Genomic DNA, 21,490 nt, shown 5'->3' on the forward strand with positions numbered 1-21,490 from the left:
AATCCTATTTGATCATGTGAATAATATATTTTAATGTGTTGCTGTATTCAGTTTGCTAATATTTTGTTGAGGATTTTGCATCTCTGTTCATTAGAGATACTGGCCCATAGTCTTTTTTTGCAGTGTCTTGTCTGTTTTTGGTATCAGGATAATGCTGGCCTTTGGCAGTAATTTGAAAATAAATGTATTAACTCTTTTTTTTTTAAATGTTTGGTAGAATTCACCTGCGAGGCCATCTGGTCCTGGACTTGTTCGTTGGGAGTTTTTTTAAATTACTGATTCAATTTCATTGCTAGTCCTTGGTCTTTCCAAATTTTCTATCTCTTCCTGATTCAGTTTTGGAAGGTTATAGGTTTCTAGGAATTTATCCATTTCTCAGGTTGTCCAATTTGTTGGCATATAATTTTTCATAATATTCTCCTATAATCCTTTATATTTCTGTGATGTCAGTTGTTATTTCTCCTTCATTTCTGATTTTATTTGAGTACTCTCTCTCTCTCTTTTCTGGATGAGTCTGGCTGAAGGTTTATCAATTTTGTTTATCTTTTCAAAGAACTAGCTCCTGGTTTCACTGATCTTCTCTATTTTTTTTAAGTCTCTATTTCTATAATTTCTGATCTACTTTTTTTTATTGTGTGATCTCACTACATGTGAATCTTTTTTTAATTTAATTTTATTATGTTAATCACCATACATTACATCATAAGTTTTTGATATAGTGTTCCATGATTCATATGTTTGCATATAACACCCAGTGCTCCATTCAGTACGTGCCCTCTTTAATACCCATCACCAGGCTAACCCATCCCCCCCCCAGAACCCTCAATTTGTTTCTCAGAGTCCAGTCTCTCATGGTTCGTCTCCCCCTCCGATTTCCCCTCCTTCATTTTTAAGCACTGTGAATTGTGTAAAACTGATGAAGCACAGACCTGTGCCTCTGAAACAAATGATACATTATATGTTAAAAAAAAAGATAGTAGGATGGGAAATATCCACAGATATTTTAATTAAAAATAATTTAATTAACATTTCACTGACTATATAGTGCTTAGCTATTATGCTTATTTTGAGTGAAATATCTCTTCAGCTAATTTGTCCGTTTTATAAAAAGGTCTTGTTGCCAAGATATGAGAGTTTTTAATATATATTTTGTGTAATAGTCCTTTCTCAGGTATGTACTTTTCAAATATTTTCTTGGTTTGTATTTTCCTTTTTATGTAAAATATCTTTTATGGTTCACAACCCTTTGCCTAAAAAGGCAAAGAACTCTGCCTAATCCAAGGTCACAAAAATATCTTCTATGTTTTCTTCTACAAGTTTTATAGTTTTAGACTTTATATTTAGATCTATAATTCATTTTAAATTTTACCTACAATACATATAGGTGTCCGATTTTACTCTTAATTTTAGTTGTTATATATAATCTTGAACTCCTCTGATATTTGATTCTTCTTGACATTTCTTGCACAAATGAAGTAAATTAGAAAATGTTTATAAACTAGTAAACTGGATTGTTCAAGATCGCTGAAATTACTTTATAGTTATTCTGCAAGACTTATCATTTGTTGCATAAGAATACAACACTCAGGAAGTATGCAAAAAAGAGCAACAAATCTTGCTGACTAGTGTTTCTTCTGTTAACAAGAAAGTAGTCATAATTATATTTATTTTATAATTCTGTGACAGTTTGAGGATCCTCTGATCTTGTTTAGAAATGTTACACAGTCTTAGAAGTCTCCAAAACATTGCTGTCCAAACTGTGGTACTTGAAAATGATTTCTAGAATATCTCAAAATGTTAATAGAGTGCCCAGAGAATATAGAGCTGCTTCATTGATTTTGTGACTTCTTTTATTGTTTCTCTTTCTTATTTTTGGAAATATTTCTCAATTCATCTGCTTCTGCACCTTCTTTATTCCCTTCAAGTTTTTATAATACTAATTTCATCCTTAAATAGAAATGGACTTTTTTTCTGAATAAAAATATAATATAGCCTGGTGATGGGTATTAAAGAGGGCACGTACTGAATGGAGCACTGGGTGTTATACACAAACATATGAATCATGGAACACTACATCAAAAACTAATGATGTAATGTATGGTGATTAACATAACATAATAAAATTTTAAAAATCTAATATATTCTAGTTAAAAGGAATTCACCAAAAAAGCCAGAAAAAAAAGAACTGTTAAATAACAAAAATTCAACTGAGTACATTATAAAATCTAATTTTTTGAAAAGATTTTATTTATTTATTTGAGAGAGAGAAACAGATAGTGACAGAGATAGTGAGAGAGCACAAGCAGGGAGGAGAGGGAGAAGCAGGCTCCCTGCTAAGCAGGGAGCCCAAGGCAGGACTCGATCCCAGGACCCTGGAATCATGACCTGAGCCGAAGGTAGACGCTTAACCAACTGAGCCACCCAAGTGCTCCGATCTAATTGTTTTTATTAATCAATTGTAAATTGGGCAGCATTCCATCTAGCAAGTAGAAGGGAGCTCTAGAGGACTACAGAAAAGGAAAGAATTTTAAAGGTAGAGAGGAAGTGGAAAAAAGGAAATTATTAACAAAGAATCCATTGTTTTAGGCAGGGTAGTCCTCCTAAGGGGAGCAGAAAGGGTCTATCAGTAAATTTCCTGGTGCTGACTGGGGAAATTTCTATGTTGATTGGTTACATTGACTGTTGACATTTTGGGAAGGAGGGTGTTGAAACTGCAGTGAAGGTAGATATTAAGTCTTGGTTTCCTGACTTGAGGCCTTAACCTAAGTGACACTGTTTTAGGTGTGTGTGGTTTTATTATTTATTTATTTGTTTGTTTGTTTATTTATTTTAACAGAACAGATAAATGTTATTTAATTGGAAGTTTAATACAAGTCCAATCCTTACATATACATCAAAACTTCTTTTTTTACACTGGAGGAATACCTAAAATTTACATGTTAATGACTGCTTAAGCAATTACCATTTTTAAAAGAAAAATCTAAGTGTTAACACAAATATCTGTGCAACTATCTGATAAGACAGGGTTGATATTCAAAATAGTTAACAACTATTAGCAATAGTTAACAGCATGACATGATGGATGGGTGAATACTGACTGGCTAAATAACAGATCTACATTAAAAAAAAATCTAATGCTTTCCCTTGGAAAGGAGATAAATTTGAGGCACTTACCAAATACTGTGAAATGATTCCGTGCCTTAGAGATATAGCCAGGGCATTCAAAACCCAAATATAGAAACCAAATATATGAGTTAGTGTGATGGCTAATTTTATGTCAATTTGCCTAGGCTACAGTGTCCAAATATTTGGTCAAACACCAGTGTAGGTGCTACTGTGCAGGTATTTTTTAGATGTGATTAACATTTACTTTTTACTTTTTAAAAAAGATTTATTTATTTATTGTGGGGAGGGGCAGAGGAAGACAGAAAATCCTGAAGCAGACTCCTCACTGAGCCCAGAGCCATGTGGGGCTCTATCCCAGAAACCCGAGATCAAGATGTGGCCGCTTAACCAACTGAGCCACATAGAAGCCCCTAGATATGATTAACATTTAAATCAGTAGCTCAGATAAACCAGATTATCCTCCATAAACCAGGTGGGTGAACCTCATCCAACCTGTTGAAGGCCTTAATAGAACAAACACTGAGATTTCCCAAAATGGAAAAAATTCTCAAGACTATAACATAGAAATATGTTTGAAAGGTCGAAAGCCTTCTGCTCAGTGGAATTTGGACTCAAGACTGTAATATCAACTGTTATCTGAATTTCCAGTCCACTGACTTGCCCTACAAATTTCAGACTTGCCTACTTCTGCAATTGCATGAGGCAATTCCTTAAAATAAATCTCTCTCTCTCATTTTTATGTCTATCTATCTCTATCTCCCTCTTATTGGTGTTTCTCTGGAGAACCCTAATAGACTTAGTGACTAAGGTTGTTAATTTTCTCTCAAAATGCCCCCAGAAAAGCCAAACTTGAGCAAATGGGCAGTAATGGTCTTCAGTCCTCAGCAGACAGGTTCCCCTAGAGCCTGACCACCTTGCCATCCTTTCTTATTTCTGAACACCAATTTTGATTTCCTCATTACTGTGTTCAGGAAATGGTATCATTCCTCATATGCATTATCAGCCCAGCAATTTATCTGAATGACCATCTGTGGTTTTGATACTCTATTTTCAGAGGCTTTAAGAAGGATTTCTTACAGCTTTTCTGTTTCCCTGTCTGGTTTTTAGTAACCCAAGGAAGCAAGGCTCCATGGAATTGATAGATAATGTTGAATACCTATGGATTTGGAGCTCCTCAATAGCAGCTTTGCATATGGACCATGCTCTTATTTTTTTTGCATTTGCAGTAACAGGAGACAGATTCTCTGCATATTTTTTTTGCCAAATTGTTAAGATGCGTAATTATGATCATCTTGAATTTGTGGTTTCTATAAGGAAATGAAATTTTCAATGCTTTGTCACTCCATTCTATTTTGGAAACACAGCATACTATCAGAAGTTTTTTTTTCTTTAAGATTTTATTCATTTATTCATGAGAACCAGATGGAGAGAGAGAGAGGGAAAAGCGGACTCTCCTGCTGAGCGAGGAGCCTGATGTAGGACTCGATCTCAGGACCCTGGGATCACAACCTGAGCCGAAAGCAGACGTTTAACTGACTGAGCCACCCAGGCACCCCAGAAGTGTTTATTCCTGAGCCTTGTTCCTTAATTAGCCTGTAAGCTCATAGAGACAGAACAATGATGTGCTCATTTTTGATTTTTTTCTAGAAGTGAACATAGTGCCTGCCAATAGTAGACATTTAATATAATGTTGAAAGAGTAATTATCAGTAGGATTGAAGATTTTATATATATTTTATTGATTGAGAATAAGCAATATTTTTAAAACTTTGAATCAATGGATAGTGTTCTCTATCCGAAATTAGTTTCTTTCTTAATGTCTATTCAAGGGAACTGTACTCAAGGGGTCACAGAACAGAAAACAAAAGATCACAAGGACTCCAGTTTATTTTATTCTCTACTCAGCTGCAGATGCCTTCTATCTTACTTGTCATTTCTTTATTTTATGAATAACCCAATGCACTGAGTGGCAGTCAGGAGAATGTTACCACATGCTAGTAGTCCAACTGCAATTTAATAGTGCTTAATGCACTGAAATTTACTTAAAAGGTGCTATTTAAATAGTACTATTTAAATTGTGTTTCCTATTCTATAAAACAGGCCAAGTAAATGTGTATACCACAATCTTCATTTTTGTACTATACTTGGCTTTTTATTTGAGGGAATTCCAGGGAGAAATCTGGTGCTGTTAGCCTGATTTCAGATTATAAATAATGAGGTAAAGACAAGCTACTGCGTGGGCAAATTGCTATGGTATTCAATTATACTGCCAGAAAAATGAGAATTTGAAGAGAATTTACTTTGAACAAAACCATTCCTTCAAATTATTATTATTATTAATTTTGTAGATAAGTGAATGGAATTGGAGAATAGGCACTGATCAGGGAGACAGATAAGAATCTGATGCAGTCACACTAAGTTGTATACCTTCTTTAATTGGGAACCTCTCATAACCACTGTCCAGGTATAATTAGAGGCAGAAGATATTTTGGCCTTGAGGAAAGTTATTGATTGCTAACAATAAATAATCTATGAAAAGTAAACTAGGAGAAGTTAAATATTAAAGCAGCCAGGATAGGAAAGTTGTGGAATATAGGAAAGAGACTTGGAAACTAACTCTAAGTGGGAGAAATAAAATATTGAGCATGCTGCACTAGAACAGTAATATAAAAGCAAATGTCATACTTATAGCCAGTTAGCTCTATGCTTCAACAGCTGGGACAAGCAAGACCCTGCAGATCTTTGGGCTTGCCTAGTCCAATCAAAACCCTTGGGAATGTCCCTGGTGATGAGTCCAGAATCTTGGCAGAGTAAATGGGGACACATTTTTCTCATACTTTCTGTAATCTTCATGGAGCCCTATAAGGATGGACTTTCTTATTGATCCACTATATTGCATACCAAACTGAATCCAAGGAAAGTTCTTGCAGACAGTGTCACTAAAATTGGTGAGAGAGAGAGAGAGACTTCAGTTAACCAATAAGTATTAAGTTGAAATTATAATAAAAATACCTCAAACCCAATGTTTTTATAGATGTGTTCTGCTGATTTTTCAAGTAAGGGTAATTCCTTTCTTATTTAAGTTATTCTAGAAAGTAAAGGAGCTAAGTTGCTTACCTTATAATATGAGGCAAATGAAATCATAATTCCAAAAATGCAAAAAAATTATAGATCCTTTCACTTCTATAGAGAAACAAAATCTTAAGCTAATGGAATCCAATTGTGTGGACCAAAAAATGATCAAATAGGCTCTATCTTAGTTATGCAAGGATAGTTTTACATCAGAAATTTATCAATGTAATTTATCACATTAAAATGTTGACATAGAAAAATAATTACTGACACAGAAAATGCGCTTGATATGGTAAATAACAGTTATTTAAATAACAGATAAATAACAGTTATTTAAAAATAAAATTTTAAAGGACGTTAGAAAAGGTAGCTTCCTTGATGTGGTAAAAGTTTTTATCAAAACCTTACAGCAAATATACTTAATGAAGAAACGTAGATGCTTCCCCTTTAGGATCAAGGATAAGAAAAAGCTGCTTATTCTTATAACAGTTTAATACTGAGTGATAGGTTCTGGCTAATGCTACAAGGGAAAAAGTAAATATTGGCAGAAGTAAAGCTTCTGATTTGCAGACTATAATGTTACATAGAAAAGCATTAGAATCAACAAACTACTATTACTAAAACAGAGGTCAGTAAGTTTGCCAGATGCATATGATTGACTTAAAAAGCCAAACAAAACAAAACCACACCTCAATCTAAATTTCACACCTTCCACAAAAGTTAATTCAAGATAGATCATAGAGTCAAAATGTAAAATGTAAATTATAAAAACATCTAGAAAAACTATGGGAAAAAGGACACCCAGGACTCAAGATGGCGTCAGTCGTACCAGTGAAGGAGAAGCTCATGGATGTGAAACTAGGAGAGCTGCCCAGCTGGATACTGATGCGGGATTTCACCCTTAAGGGCATTGCTGGAGCGTTTCAAAGAGGTTACTACTGGTATTACAACAAGTATGTCAATCTGAAGAAATGGGGCTGGGATTTCTATGGTGCTGGCAGTTTATGTGCTTTTCAACGACTGTTACAAGGAACTCAAACGCAAGCAGCTATGCAAATGCCACTGAAGAGGGCCCAGTGTGGAGGCACATTCGGCATTCCTGACCATGATCTTTGCCTGGCACCCTTGAATCCTTTCATATTCTAATTCAGAATTAACATCCAATAAAAGATGACTGGTACTTGGAAAAAAAACCATAGGAAAAAAATATTCAAGCTATTGTTTAGACTTGACACCAAAAGCATGATCCATAAGAGGAAAAACTGATTAATTGTACCTAAACAAAAATAAAAACTCTGCTCTATGAATGACCCTGTTAAAAGAATAAAAAGACAAATTGCAGACTGGGAGGAAATATTTCTTTTTTTTTTTTAAAGATTTTATTTATTTATTCATGAGAGACAGAGAGAGAGAGAGAGAGAGAGGCAGAGGGAGAAGCAGGCTCCCAAGGAGTAGGGAGCCCGATGCGGGACTCGATCCCAGGACCCTGGGATCATGACCTGAGCTGAAGGCAGATGCTTAACCATATGAGCCACCCAGGCCTCTGGGAGGAAATATATTTCTAAGTCACATACCCAGCAGAGATTTAATATCTAGAATAGATTACACTCTCAAAATCCAACATTAAGAAGACAAACAATCCAATTACAAAATTGGGCACAAGACCATAACAGTTTTTTCACCACAGAGGATATACAGATGACAAAAAAGAAAAAAACCAAGTGAAAAGATGTTTAACATTATTAGCCATTAGAGAAATGAAAATTAAAACTGTAATGAGATATCACTAGACATCTATCAGGATGACTCTAATAAATAGTAGTGATAATACCAAATGCTGTCAAGCATGTGGAGAAACTGCATCCCTCATACATTGCAGGGGAGAATGTAAAATGGTAAAGCCATGCTGGAAAGTAGTTTGGCAATTATTTTCAAAACTAAAAATGGATTTACCATAAGAATCAGCAATTGTACTCCTCAACATTTATTTCATAGAAATGAAGACTTATTTTCATGCAGGACCATGTACACAAATATTTATAGTACTTTTATTCATAAGGTCCCCAAGCTAGAAACTATCTACAATTTAATAATAAAAAAAAGTGTGAATAGTTAAAAATGAACTATGGTACATCTATACCACAGAATACTACTCAGCAATGTAAAGGAATAAACTACTAATACGTGTAAAAATTTGGATGGCTCTAAAGGGTATTATCCTGAGTGGAAAAAAAATTAAGTCACATACTATATGATTCCATTTATATATTCTATTGACAAAATTATAGAAATCGAGAACATCTTAGTGGCTGTCAGGGGGAGGGAATGTTTATGGCTTAAAAGGGTAATGTGAGGGAGTCTTGTGGTATTGAATCCAATTGTGTGAATACATGATCAAGTAGGCTCTATTTTAGTTATGCAAGGATGATTTTCATCAAAGCCTATCAGTGTAATTCACCACATTAAAATATTAATTCAGAAAAATAAATATCTCAGCTGATACAGAAAAATGCACTCGGTATGGAATGACAGTAATTTAAAATAAATTTTTAAGGGTGCCTGTGTGACTCAGTTGGTTAAATGTCTGACTCTCGATTTCAGCTCAGCTCATGATCTCAGGATTGTGAGATCAAGCCCTGCATTGGGCACCCCGCTGGGCAAGGAGCCTGCTTAAGATTCTCTCTCTCTCTCTCCCTATCTCTCTCTCACACACTCTCTCTCCCTCTCTAAAATAAATAAATAACATTATAAAAGTAAGTTAGGAGTAGAAGGGGACTTCCTCAATGTGGTAAAAGTTATATATAAAAATCTTTTTATTTTACTTTATTTTTATTTATTTGTCAGAGAGAGATAGAGCAAGAGCACAAGCAGGGGCAGTGGCAGGCACAGGGAGAAACAGACTCCCCGCTGAGCAGTGAGCCTGTTGAGGGATTTGATCCCAGGACCCTGAGATCATGACCTGAGCCAAAGGCAGACCCTTAACCAACTGAGCCACACAGGTGCCCCTATTTATCAAAATCTTATAGGAAATATTATAGTCACACTCTTATAATTGTGTAAAATGGTAACAGTTAGTAGAGCTACATACACATACACTCATGAGTGCATGTATAACTGATAAAGTATAAATAAGTGCTATGGATTGTACCAATGTCAGTTTCTTAGTTTAGATATTGCACTATAGTTGGGTCAGGTGTTAACATTGGGAGAGACTGCAGAAAGGAGGCATGGGACTGGCTGCAACCTCCTGTGAATCTAGGATTATTTCAAAATGAAAAGTAATGCTTCTCTCCCCTCTTCCCCCACAGAGCTAACAATTTCTCTATACCAACAGGAACAAACAATACAATAAGGCTGAAATAGCAATCATAAGCAAAAAGTAATTTAATATATCAAAGAACTTATTTAGCCAAGAACAAGTAAAAATCAATAAAATGTTACAGCACTAATAAAAGACATAAAAGTTGATCTGAATAAATACAGGGATTCCTGGTCTTTAAAGAGATGATTCAATAGCATAAAGAAGTAAATTCTCCACAGACAGAATTCTACCTGGATTTATCTGAGGTTCTTGATACCTATTTGTTATTGTGATTAAAAATCTGTAAAGCCAACAAATAGCAACAGTGAGGTACTGGCTCAATAGCTGACCAGTGGACAAAAAAAGACTTCTGAAAGTGCATTTTTTTTTTTTACAGAAAGTTAAGACACAAAAACATGGCACCACAAATAAATGGGGAAAGGAGAGATACACTAAGTAATTGATATAGGAAACACTATCTGGAATAAAATATCTGACACTACATATAACAATCAACCTCAAGATGAATTGAAGACTTAAATGTAAAGACAAAATTAGTTAATAGGAGAATATGTTGGAGATTCTTTGCAAATTAGGGACAAATCAGAGAATTTGTTAAACCCTTAAAAACAAATCGTGTAACAAATTTATGATTTTAATTGAATAAAAATCAAGTTTTTCCCTGATGGATACTTGTTAAGCAGTTGAAGAATGGAATAGTTATTAATAAATAGTTAAGGAACAGATGATGGAATGGGAGTCATGTTTTGGATATATAAAACTGATTAGGAATTGATATCTAAAATATCCAAGAAGCTGAAAAATAAACTCCCAAAAAACAAATGAAAAATGAACAAACGACGCAAATAGTCAATTTACAGAGAAGGAAATGAAAAGGCCACCATACATATGAAAAGATACTCAAGCTCATTTATAAATTGAAAAATGTGAATTGAAATGACATGTCATTATGTTGCTATAAACCATAAAGATTGGACTTCTGCTTCCAATCAGATGGGGTAGCAGGGATGAGATTTACCCTTTTCCTTAAAACAACTAACAGTTGGGAAAAATATATATGAGAAAATGATATTCAAAAGTTGGTTTCAACAGACAAATGGATAAAGAAGATGTGGTCCATATATACATGGAATATTGCTCAGCCATCAGAAAGGATGAATACCTACCATTTGCATCGACATGGATGGGACTGGAGGAGATTATGCTAAGTGAAATAAGTCAAGCAGAGAGAGCCAATTATCATATGGTTTCACTTATTTGTGGAACATAAGGAATAGCGTGGAGGACGTTAGGAGAAGGAAGGGAAAAATGAGGGGGGGGGAAATCGGAGGGAGAGATGAACCATGAGAGACTATGGACTCCGGGAATCAAATTGAGGGTTTTAGAGAGGGGGGTTAGCCTGGTGATGGGTATTAAAGAGGGCACGTTCTGCATGGAGCACTGGGTGTTATGCACAAACAATGAATCATGGAACACTACATCAAAAACTAATGATGTACTGTATGGTGACTAACATAGCATAATAAAATAAAAAATAAAAAAGAAAGACTCCTTATGTACAGAGACATAAAGATAAAGTTCATAGCGGATTTTTCATCAGAAACAACACAAGCTAGAAGTGGAGCAAAACTTCAGAAACTGAAAGAAAATATTGCCACCCTAGATTTAGATACTTGTGAAAATACCGTTCAAAAATGAGAACAAAGACGTTTTCAAACACACAAAAACTGAAATAATTAAAAAAAAATTATCAGTAGTAGATCTGCAATATAAAAATGTTAAAGAAAATCTTTGAAGCAGAAGGAAAATGATACCAGATGGAAATTTGGAGCTGCACAAATAAATGAAGGCCACTAGAAATGGTAACCATGTGGGTAAACAAACTATTTTCTTGTTATTTAAATCTCTTTAAAGGATAATTGACTAATGCAAAGTGATATAATGTATTTTGGGGTTTATAACATATGTAGAAGGAAAGTGTATGGCAACAAAGCTAAAACCCAAGAACAGAGAAATAAATAGCAGTATATTATTATAAGATTCTCATAGCATGCATGAAGTGGGATAGTATCTCTTGGAGGCGGAGTTGATGATACAAATAGAAAATAAATTGCAAGATAATAGATTTAAATCTAACCATATTGACAATCACTTTAAATATAAGTGGTCTGAGCCCACCAATTAAAGGCAAAATTTTCAGATTGGAAAAATATAAGACCCAACTATATGCTGTCTATAAGAAACCCATTTGACAGATCTTTGTTTTTTTAAGACTTTATTCATTTATTTGAGAGAGAGAGAATGAGAAATAGAGAGCATGAGAGGGAAGAGGGTCAGAGGGAGAAGCAGACTCCCCGCTGAGCAGGGAGCCCGATGTGGGACTCGATCCCAGGACTCCGGGATCATGACCCGAGCCGAAGGCAGTTGCTTAACCATCTGAGCCACCCAGGTGCCCCGAAACCCATTTGAAATATATAGACAAAAATAGATTAAGACTGTACCTCTGAAACAAATAATACATTATATGTTAAAAAAAATAAAGATAGTAGGAAGGGAAAAATGAAAGGGGGAAATCAGAGGGGGAGAAGAACCATGAGAGACTATGGACTCTGAGAAACAAACTGAGGATTCTAGGGGGGAGGGGTGTGGGGGGTTGGGTTAGCCCGGTGTTGGGTATTAAGGAGGGCACATACTGAATAGAGCACTGGGTGTTATACGCAAACAATGAATCATGGAACACTACATCAAAAAATAAATAAATAAATAGAGAAAAAAAGATTAAGACTGAAGGATGGGATAGAGAAACCATGCTAACTATAATCCAAAGAAAGCTGGACTGTTATATTCCTATCAGATAAAGTAGATTTTAGATTAAATTATTATCAGGGATAAAGAGGGCCTTTTCAGAATGATAAAGGTGTCAATTCATCAAGAGGATGTAACAATCCTAAATGTTTATGCAGCTACTAACAGAGCTTCAAAATATATGAAACAAGAAACTGACAGAAATCCAATGAGAAATAGACAACACAATAATTATAGTTGGGTAGATTTCAGTATCTGTCTTTTAGTAATTGCTAGAATAGAAAAGCAGTAAGGAAACAAACCACTTAAACCATTTTATCAACTAACTTGACCTAATGGACATTTAAGAACACTCAAACTAACAGTAGAAAACACATCCTTTTCAAGTGCACAAGGAACAGTTATCAAGATATATTATACACTGGGCCATAATACAAGTCTCAATAAATTTAAAAAATCCAAGAGAACAAGTGTGTTCTCTAACCACGTGGGATTAATCAGTAATCAATCACAGAAAGATATCTGAAAAATCTCCAAATATTGGAAACTAGATAATACACTTTCGATGGAAACCCAATATATCATCATTTGTAGGCAGTATTTAAAGTCGTACTTTGGACGAAATTTAACGTTCTAAATGCCTGTATCAGAAAAAAGGACTCCAAGCAAAAACTTCAGTTTTTGACTTAAGAAACTATGAAAAGAGCAAATGAAAACAACCTCATACCTTTGTCAAGAACACACAGTTATACTTTAAACTTAAAAGAATGATTGTCTGGGAGCAGCTAGGTGGCTCAGTAGGTTAAGCGTCTGCCTTTGGCTCAGCTCATGATTCCAAGGTCCTGGAATGGAGCCCTGCATTGGGCTCCCTGCTCCTTGGGGAACCTGCTTCTCCCTCTCCCTCTTCCTCTCTCCCAGCTCATTCTCTCTCTCTCTCTCTCAAATAAATAAATAAAAATCTTAAAAAAAAAATGATTGTGGGTGGGGCTGCAGGATTGGATTATGAAATAGGCTTAAAAGAGAAAGAAAAATTAGGTGTTTTGGTTCTAATCTACATCCCAGGATTGTTCAGGGAACCCAGAGCTGGTTTTTTTTTTTTTTTTTTGTATTCTGTGATGTGTTTCAAATCTCTTAAGCTATAAATTTTAATGTGACAAGTGACATTAAATTGTTTGTGAAGATTCAACCCCCTTTTACTCACTCCCCATCCTTAATTGATGGATGTGTGTCAGAAGGAACTCCTTAACACACATAACTCCGGAATGAGGTCTTAAAAACCCAGAGTCTTTTAAAACTTTGCTCTAAATCTTACTAAATTCATGTTCTCTGGCATAATAGATTTAATTTGAGCATGTTAGATTTTCAGTTGAATAGTATTCTGATAACCGGCTTTCAAGAATTTCTTGAATTCGTGAAATCTTTGCAGAACACTCTCTATGTCTGGGATGTACTAGGTGATATGGACACTGTGCTCTGTGGTCATGGCTGCAAAGATGAGTTAGAGGTGCCTGCTAACTATTACTTTAACACTTGAATGACCTGGGGACAAAGCAAGTATAAAAATAAGCCTATAGGTATAGTTAAGGGGCTGTGACAGTCATGTGTGGAGAGTAGTGTGTGGGCATGGAAGGAAGAGTTGTGCGTTCCAGCAAAGGAGGAGGGGAAATGTGGGGGTTTGGAAAAAGCTTCAGAAAGCTGAGTGGAGTCAGAATTTAAAGTGAATGTCAGCTAGGAGTGGAGGGTACATGCAGCGAAGAGGGGCCACTTGACATCAAAGAACATAACGATTTCGGGAAAATGAAATCGCCTACGCCAATCCGGAACATAAAGCACCCTTGGTAGGAGGAGAAATGAGGCAAGAGATGATGCTGACAGCGGGCTCTCCCAGCACTAGAATCCTGGTATCTTCTGTTTTAGTCTCATCTCTTCCTCTCTCAAACTCTGTGCTTCTGGTCTCTTCTCCTTGTACCTAGCAAGGTTCTGAAAGACTTTTTTTTTTTTTTTTATTTTAGCTGTAGAATTTGATTAACTTCTCTTTCATAATATTGCATACCAGAACTGTCACTCTTCAAATTTATTTTTACGTTAGAATGAATGGGTAATGGTAATGTGTGGTAGATAAGCTGAGTCTGATGGTCAATGCCATTATAATACATATAGCTACTTAAATTGTTAATCTATACATTTTTAAATTGGCCCTCAGATATAAAAATGCAGGGAAAATTGCTTCTACTTTTACATTGATTTTCACACCATCCAACTTTTCTCTTTTCTTGACTGTTATTATAAAGGCTTTTGGTAGATGAATTTCTTCACAGTCACTGATTTTCAGTCATTAGGTAAGGCTTAATTTCACTGCGGCAGGGGAGGGCGCTGGAGATCTGGGGCTGCTCAGCAGGCCACCTCCAGCGCCGAGGGCTATAGCGCAGGGGACTGTGGCCCCCAGCAGAGGCCACCCACAGCAGCTGAAGAAGAGCAGGCATGCCCAGGGCCCCAGGAAGAGGAGGAGGAGGTGCAGGTACTGACACTTCCCCTGCAAGCCCACCATGCCATGGGGAAGGTGGAGAAGTTTGTGTAAAAGGTCTGGGAGGGACGCTGGAGGGTCATCCCATATGACATACTCCTTGACTGGCTGAAGGACAAAGACTACTTGCTACATGGCCGTAGACCACCGCTGCCCTCCTTCTGGGCTTGCTTCAAGAGCATTTTCCACAGCCATACAGAAACTGGCAACATCTGGACCCATCTGCTTGGTTTTGTGCTCTTTCTCTTTTTGGGAATCTTCTTGACCATCTCAGACCAAATGTGTACTTCATGGCCCCTCTACCAGAGCAGGTAGTTTGGCGGATGTTCTTTTTGGGTGCAGTGCTCTGCCTCAGCTTCTGCTGGCTCTTTCACACCATCTGTTGTCATTCGGAGAAAGTCTCTCAGACATTTTTCCAAACTAGATTATTCAGGGATTGCTCTACTGATGATGGGGAGCTTTGTCCCCTGGCTCTATTACTCCTTCTACTGCTCCCCACAGCCATGGCTCATCTACCTCTCCATCATCTGTGTCCTGGGCATCTCTGCCATCATTGTGGCACAGTGGGGCTGGGTTGCCACTCCTAAGCACCAGCAGACAAGAGCAAGAGTGTTACTGGGGCTTGGCTTGAGTGGTGTTGTGCCCACCATGCACTTTACTATTGCTGAGGGCTTTGTCAAGGCCACCACAGTGGGCCAAATGAGCTGGTTCTTCCTCATGGCTGTGATGTACATCAGTGGAGCTGGCTTTTATGCTGCTGGAATTCCTGAGTGCTTCTTTCTTGGAAAATTTCTTGGAAAATCCATTCTCATCAGATTTTCCATGCCCTGGTGGTGGCTGCAGCCTTTGTCCACTTCTACGGAGTCTCCAACCTTCAAGAATTCCGTGAGGACCTAGAGGGTAGCTGTACTGATGACTCCCTTCTCTGAGGGGTGGGGGAGGAACTTCCCAAGTACTTTTAAAAATAATTTCTTTGTTGACCTGAGAGGAAAAAAATTTTCACTGCTGCAGATGTCCCCAGGTATTTGGGTCATGTTGTGAGAAACCATTAAAGTAGCATCTGTGGTTTCTCATTTATGGTTGATCATTATATCACCTTAGATTAGAAAATTTTGGTTTAGGTTATTTAAAATGACGGTTTTATTTTTATAAATTTTGACATATAAAACGCTTGTGGGAAAATACATGTTTTAAGTTTACATATGAATGATTTTTCAGGAAAAGACCAAATCTGTGTAACCAGCTCCAGGGTCAAGAAACAGAATATAATCAGCAGCCCTGAAACTTCCCTCATACCCTTATAGCTATCATCCCCGTCCCGACCGTGGGTAGCTACTATCCTGACTTCTAATACTGTAGATGAGTTCTGTCGATATTTGAACTTTACGTAAAGGGAATCATTACAATATATTCTCTTTTTCGCTCTGACTTCTATTGCTCAACATTTTGTGTGTGAAATTGATCCATATTGTGGAGCATGCTTACAGTTTGCTCATTCTCATTGCTGTATAGTATTCTATTGCATAAATCCACAATTTATTCATGCATCTACTGCAGATGAACAGTTGGGCTGTTTCCATTTTTTTTTTTTTTGTCAGTTTAAAGTGGTACCAAACTATTGGTAATTTGATTTTAACAGTAGTCCCTCTTCAAAGATGTGTGTTGTCTTTTACGTGGAAGTGTAAATCAAAATGTCCTAAGTCTTAACAAATGAGAGAAATTATGTGTTTCTATTACCTGGCACTATTGTTGATGGCAAAATAGCAAGGATTAGCTATCTTGTAAAATTCTCCCTTCCCTCACTCTAAATCTGTATTCCATTTTAAGCATCGCCAACCCTAACTATGTGGAGATGGAGAAATGACTAAATCACGGGGATTACTACCATGCTGTAAATTAGGGAAAGACTGCTTTATCCATGTAGTGAAATTTGATCACTTAAATCAGGAATCTCTACTAGAACAGTGTAGATTGCAAACCTCCAAATCTGTGCTAAAAAGAGTTTAAATCCAGTCCACCTTTCCACAGTGATGGGGATTTATGCAGGCAGGAATTTAGCTGGGAAAGAGAGTGCAGACATAGGACAGGTAGGGAAGGTTCTGAAAGTAGCAATAATGTGGGAAGCAAGAAGCATCTATTTTTCAGAACATCTTGGATGAAAGATAAGCCTGTCTGTTTTGTTTACTAGTCTGTCCTTATTGTCTAGAACAGGCATATAGTAGGCAATAAATACCTTTGAATGTGGAATGATGGGCAGCAAAGCCTTCTGCCGAAAATCAGTGGGTAAGTGCTGGCTACCCAGATACTTTGCATATGGGTAAAACCAAAGACTAAAATTGTAGTAATAGAGAAAGTGAAGCAAGAAATGCTTTTTTTGCCGTAAGGTAACATTCACAAGATCCAGAAATTAGAACCTGGATATCTTTGGAGGGACATCTTTTAACCTACCACGGGGGAAGAGTGTGGCTATTGGCATCAAAAGACTAGAATAGCCAAAAACTGGGAACACTCAAGATGTGCTTCAATAGGACAGTGGATAAACTGTGGTACCTCCTTTGCTCATGGGAATAAATTAAGAATCTTGAGATGGCAGTTTAGCCTGGGTTATCCTAAATGCAGTCACATATACCCTTATAAGAAGGAGGCAAGGGAAGATTTTAAAAGAGAAGGTGCTGTGACAGTGGAAGCAGAGATTGAAGTGTGGTGATTATGAACCCAGGAATGCCTGGCAAGCCATCAGAAACTGGGAGAAGCAGGGACCGATTCTCTCCAGCGAGAGTGTGACTCCGCTTAGATCTTGCTTTCAGCCCATTGAAACTGATGTTGGACTTCTGGCCTCCAGAACTGTGAGAGAATGGATTTATGTTGTGTTAACCCACCCCATTTGTGGTGATTTGTTACAGCAGCTGCAGCGAAGGACTACTCTGCCTGTGCCACATTGGAATCAGTCTGGTGAACATTACTTAAGGTACTCGGCTGAAGCAGTTGGATATTCCCCACTACCCAACCCCAACCCCAAACATGAATTATGGGCAGAGGCAAAAAGGTCTAAGGGTAGCTGGAGTTGATTCATCCTAGCAGGTGACTGTTGGTTCTTTCCTGCTGCCATGACTCTTAAGCTGCCTAGCTTCTGATTTTTTTCTGAGACTGGTTCTTCAACTTTTGCCTTGATCCTATGAGTATATCCGTATCCTTATATAACAGATTGACTTATTAGTGTAGGCAGAGTTGTTTTCTGTATTTTTTTAAAATTCTATATAGTTGCTTAGAAATACTGCTCTTAATGTTCTTATTTCCATGAGTTACCATCTAATGTTGCTTTCAATTCAACTTTCAGAATTCAAAATGAGAGTTTAGTTGTTGCTACTGAGTTGCTTTCATAAGGCAGAGGAGAACCCCTAGGACATTCTTAATCACATGAATAACCGGGAGGGCCCCTAGAATGAAAGGGGTGGGTAAATAACTTTTTGGATGTGATATGAGATATCAGTAGGATTTTTCTCTTTAATAATAATAATAGAAGATTTACAAGAACAATAGAGAGCTGGGAATGGGAAATGATACAAGGTAGAATAAACACTACAAAATTATAGAATTCATTTTTATCAGTTTTAGTTTAGACCGTAAGAGGAAATCTGTAGTGAAGCAATAATAGCACACAGAACTCAGCTTGTATTCCTTTTTTTCTAAAGTTCATTTTAACAAATATCAGGCTGTGCCAGTTTCTGAAGCACTGAACAAATAGAGACTTTGGACATGACCCTAGCACAGAGCAGGATGCACAGCAGATTATCAGTTGAATGAATGATTGAATGATGAGCCAACATGAATCTGGTGAGCAGGTGAAGCACAAAGGTGAAGGTTCATTTCTTTAGAATGAGATCATTTCTAAGATATCACCTGATGTAAACTCCTTTAGGAAATTTGTGAGCCATCATCATTCATTTTATTGATCTGAAAGTGGTAGAAAAAAATTGAGAGAAAATAAGTAGAAAATTATTTCCAGCCTTATCTTATGAAACCAAAACAGTGAGATGAACTCTTTCCTCTTTGTAGCACCACGAAGCAATGGTGATTTGCTTATGTAATCTACAAAGGAAATGTTTGTTTATGTAACCCCTTAGCTATGCCTTTAATGTTCAGAAGGGTGAAAAAATTTCGTTCATTATTGAAAACGCTCACTATTAAATAATCAGGCACATCGGGGAGAAGCAGGGAATGGTGTGAGACAGTTCTTTTGTTTCTTTCCTAGCTACATAGCTGTTCCCACCACAGGTGGGGTGTGCTTTCTCCTCCCCGCCACCACCAGGAGCCCTGGGTGTTTTCATCCACCTGCCCCACCCTGCCCTGTATGCACACACACTCATACAGTTCTGCTTCTTCATCCTCTCAAGCTTTGGTTGGAGCCATCAGTTGTTCAGTTCATCTTGGTTTTTCCCTGGCACATCTGGGATGAGGGTGCTTCAGATGTGACAGGTAGAAGGGGAGAACAAAGAGAGAGACAGTTTCCTGCTCCAACTTCAAGGTAACATACAAGGGAAATAAGCTGTTCATCTGCTAACACAAACTGTCCCTCAGCACACGACCCTAGCGCTTTATTATGTTTGACAGTGCCTTTGTCTGCCTTTGTGGATTTACTGAGGTCTGCTAAGGTTGCTCAATTTTTGTGCTATCATGCTAACAATTCTCTGTTGCTTTCTTCTGCCTTACATCTGTTTATCATTCTAGCAAGACAGGCTTTTGGAGAAGGGAGAGTAGACAGCGATAGATGTGCTATGATTTGGGCATGGCAAAAGACCAGTTTGCTCACAATATTTCTTGGTTCCTTTACGTCCTGTTATTTTTCTATTAGTCTTTTCCCTGAATGTTGTTTTATTTTATTTTGTTTTTTTTTTAAGATTTTATTTATTTATTTGAGAGAGAGAATGAGAGGGGGGAGGGTCAGAGGGAAAAGCAGACTGCCCGCTGAGCAGGGAGCCCGATGTGGCACTCGATCCGAGGACTCCAGGATCATGACCTGAGCCGAAGGCAGTCCCTTAAACAACGGAGCCACCCAGGTGGCCCTTGAATGTTGTTTTAAAGAAGACCTGCGTTAAGGCTATCACAGACTGATTTACATGATTACTTCCCTGTCAGATAAGAGAGCCTTCTGGGTTTGAGACACAGAGGAGCTTGTTTGGATAGGGGAGAATGAGAATATGGAGGGAAAATTAAAGGGTCCCTGTGGAAGTGCCCAGAAAAGTCACGTCCAGGCAGGATGCCACAGTTATTTCTGTGGCAACCAGGGGACCACCTGTGGTCATGGGCAGAAGGCAAGGAGGGCCAGCCCTGCTTACAATTAGAGGGACTGACAAGTTTCAGGGGGCTGACGGTTCCTTGCAAAGAAATTGCTAAAAGTGACCGTGTTTTTAACTTTCTATTTGAAAATGATTTCAAACTTTCAAATGGATAGTATTTTAAGAAGGCATGTGTTTTGGTAAAATTAGTGAAAGTCGCAGGGAATAGGAGGTTGCAGAGGCATTAAGAGGAATTCCTGTTTCTTATGCCCTAGGGAGGTGGGTGCTGAGGAGTAAGGCCCAGGGGTTATGGGGAGCTGAGCTGCTTTCTCTTGTGCTGCTCTTGGCTTTTGCTGTGCTTTCCCCTTTCTTTCTCTCACTTGCCTTCCTTCATCTTCTCCTGCCTCTCCCCACCTTTAACTCCTTCTCTTTTTCCTATCCTTCCCTTCCGTTTTTTGATCCTACTGAAAATTTGCTCAGCTATATGAGCCTCAGTTTTTTAGACTATAAAATGAGAAAAATAGTCCCCTTTACAGTGGTTAAGGAGGATTAATACGTGTAAAGTGAGATAATGTAGTGTTCCTGGTTGAATGCCTAGAACAGAACACAGGTTCAATAATCATTTCCCTTTCCTTTCTGATTCTCATTGTTTTTGTTCATAAAATGCTGATTAATAGTAACTACCTTTTTCTGTTGTGGTTATATACCTAACAGAAACACCAGATACGGCACAAAAAAATAAAATAAAACAAAAACCTCTCACTATTCCAAAGCTACAGAAATGAATAATTCTGGGTTGTACAAAACTTCTGGAGACATCCTACAGAGATACAAAGAAAATGCTCTATCTTAACCTAGAAGGAAGTAAACATGAACCTGGAAATATACATGGTAACTATGTTTCAAGATGACTTGAAAATGTCCTGGTGATGATAAAGACAGTGATATCAAGATCAAATTGATCTTTAAAGTCAGTACAATTCCAGTCCTAACCCTAATAGGAATTCTAAAATTTATGTGAAATAGCAAAGGTCCAAGAAGAGCAAGACACCTCTAAAGAACCAAGGCAGGGCTACTTGCCCTACTAGGTATGGTGTTTTATTTATAAGTATGGCCGTTAAGATGGTGTAGTGTAGACACAAGGATAGACAAACTAATGAATGGGTGTGGGGAGAAGATGGCAGGGGAGTAGAAAGGCCAGAAGCAGACCTATCATCTATGGAAATTCAATATATGCAGAACACTGAAGAAATTACTCATAATATTTGGAAAATTGGTTATCTCTACAAAAAGTTTCGATTGCATCTTACAATACACAATAACAACTTTCAAGTAGAGCAAAACTAAAATATAAAAGGCAAGATGG

At 37.3% G+C, this 21,490-nt stretch overlaps 1 protein-coding gene and 2 pseudogenes across 1 annotated transcript in view; all 3 read left to right on the top strand.

The window, feature by feature from the left end:
• Positions 1 to 21,490, top strand: part of LOC114208211 (uncharacterized) — a 215,854-nt gene that overhangs the window by 13,658 nt on the left and 180,706 nt on the right. The gene's annotated exons all lie outside the window — the stretch shown is intronic.
• LOC114208208 (ATP synthase F(0) complex subunit f, mitochondrial pseudogene) lies at positions 7,011 to 7,384 on the top strand (annotated as a pseudogene).
• LOC114208200 (adiponectin receptor protein 1 pseudogene) lies at positions 14,122 to 15,777 on the top strand (annotated as a pseudogene).

Source organism: Eumetopias jubatus, unplaced genomic scaffold, assembly GCF_037043125.1.
Source record: "Eumetopias jubatus isolate StellerSeaLion01/CBP00866 unplaced genomic scaffold, mEumJub1_p1.0 scaffold_2, whole genome shotgun sequence".
Taxonomy (NCBI): Eukaryota; Metazoa; Chordata; class Mammalia; order Carnivora; family Otariidae; genus Eumetopias; species Eumetopias jubatus.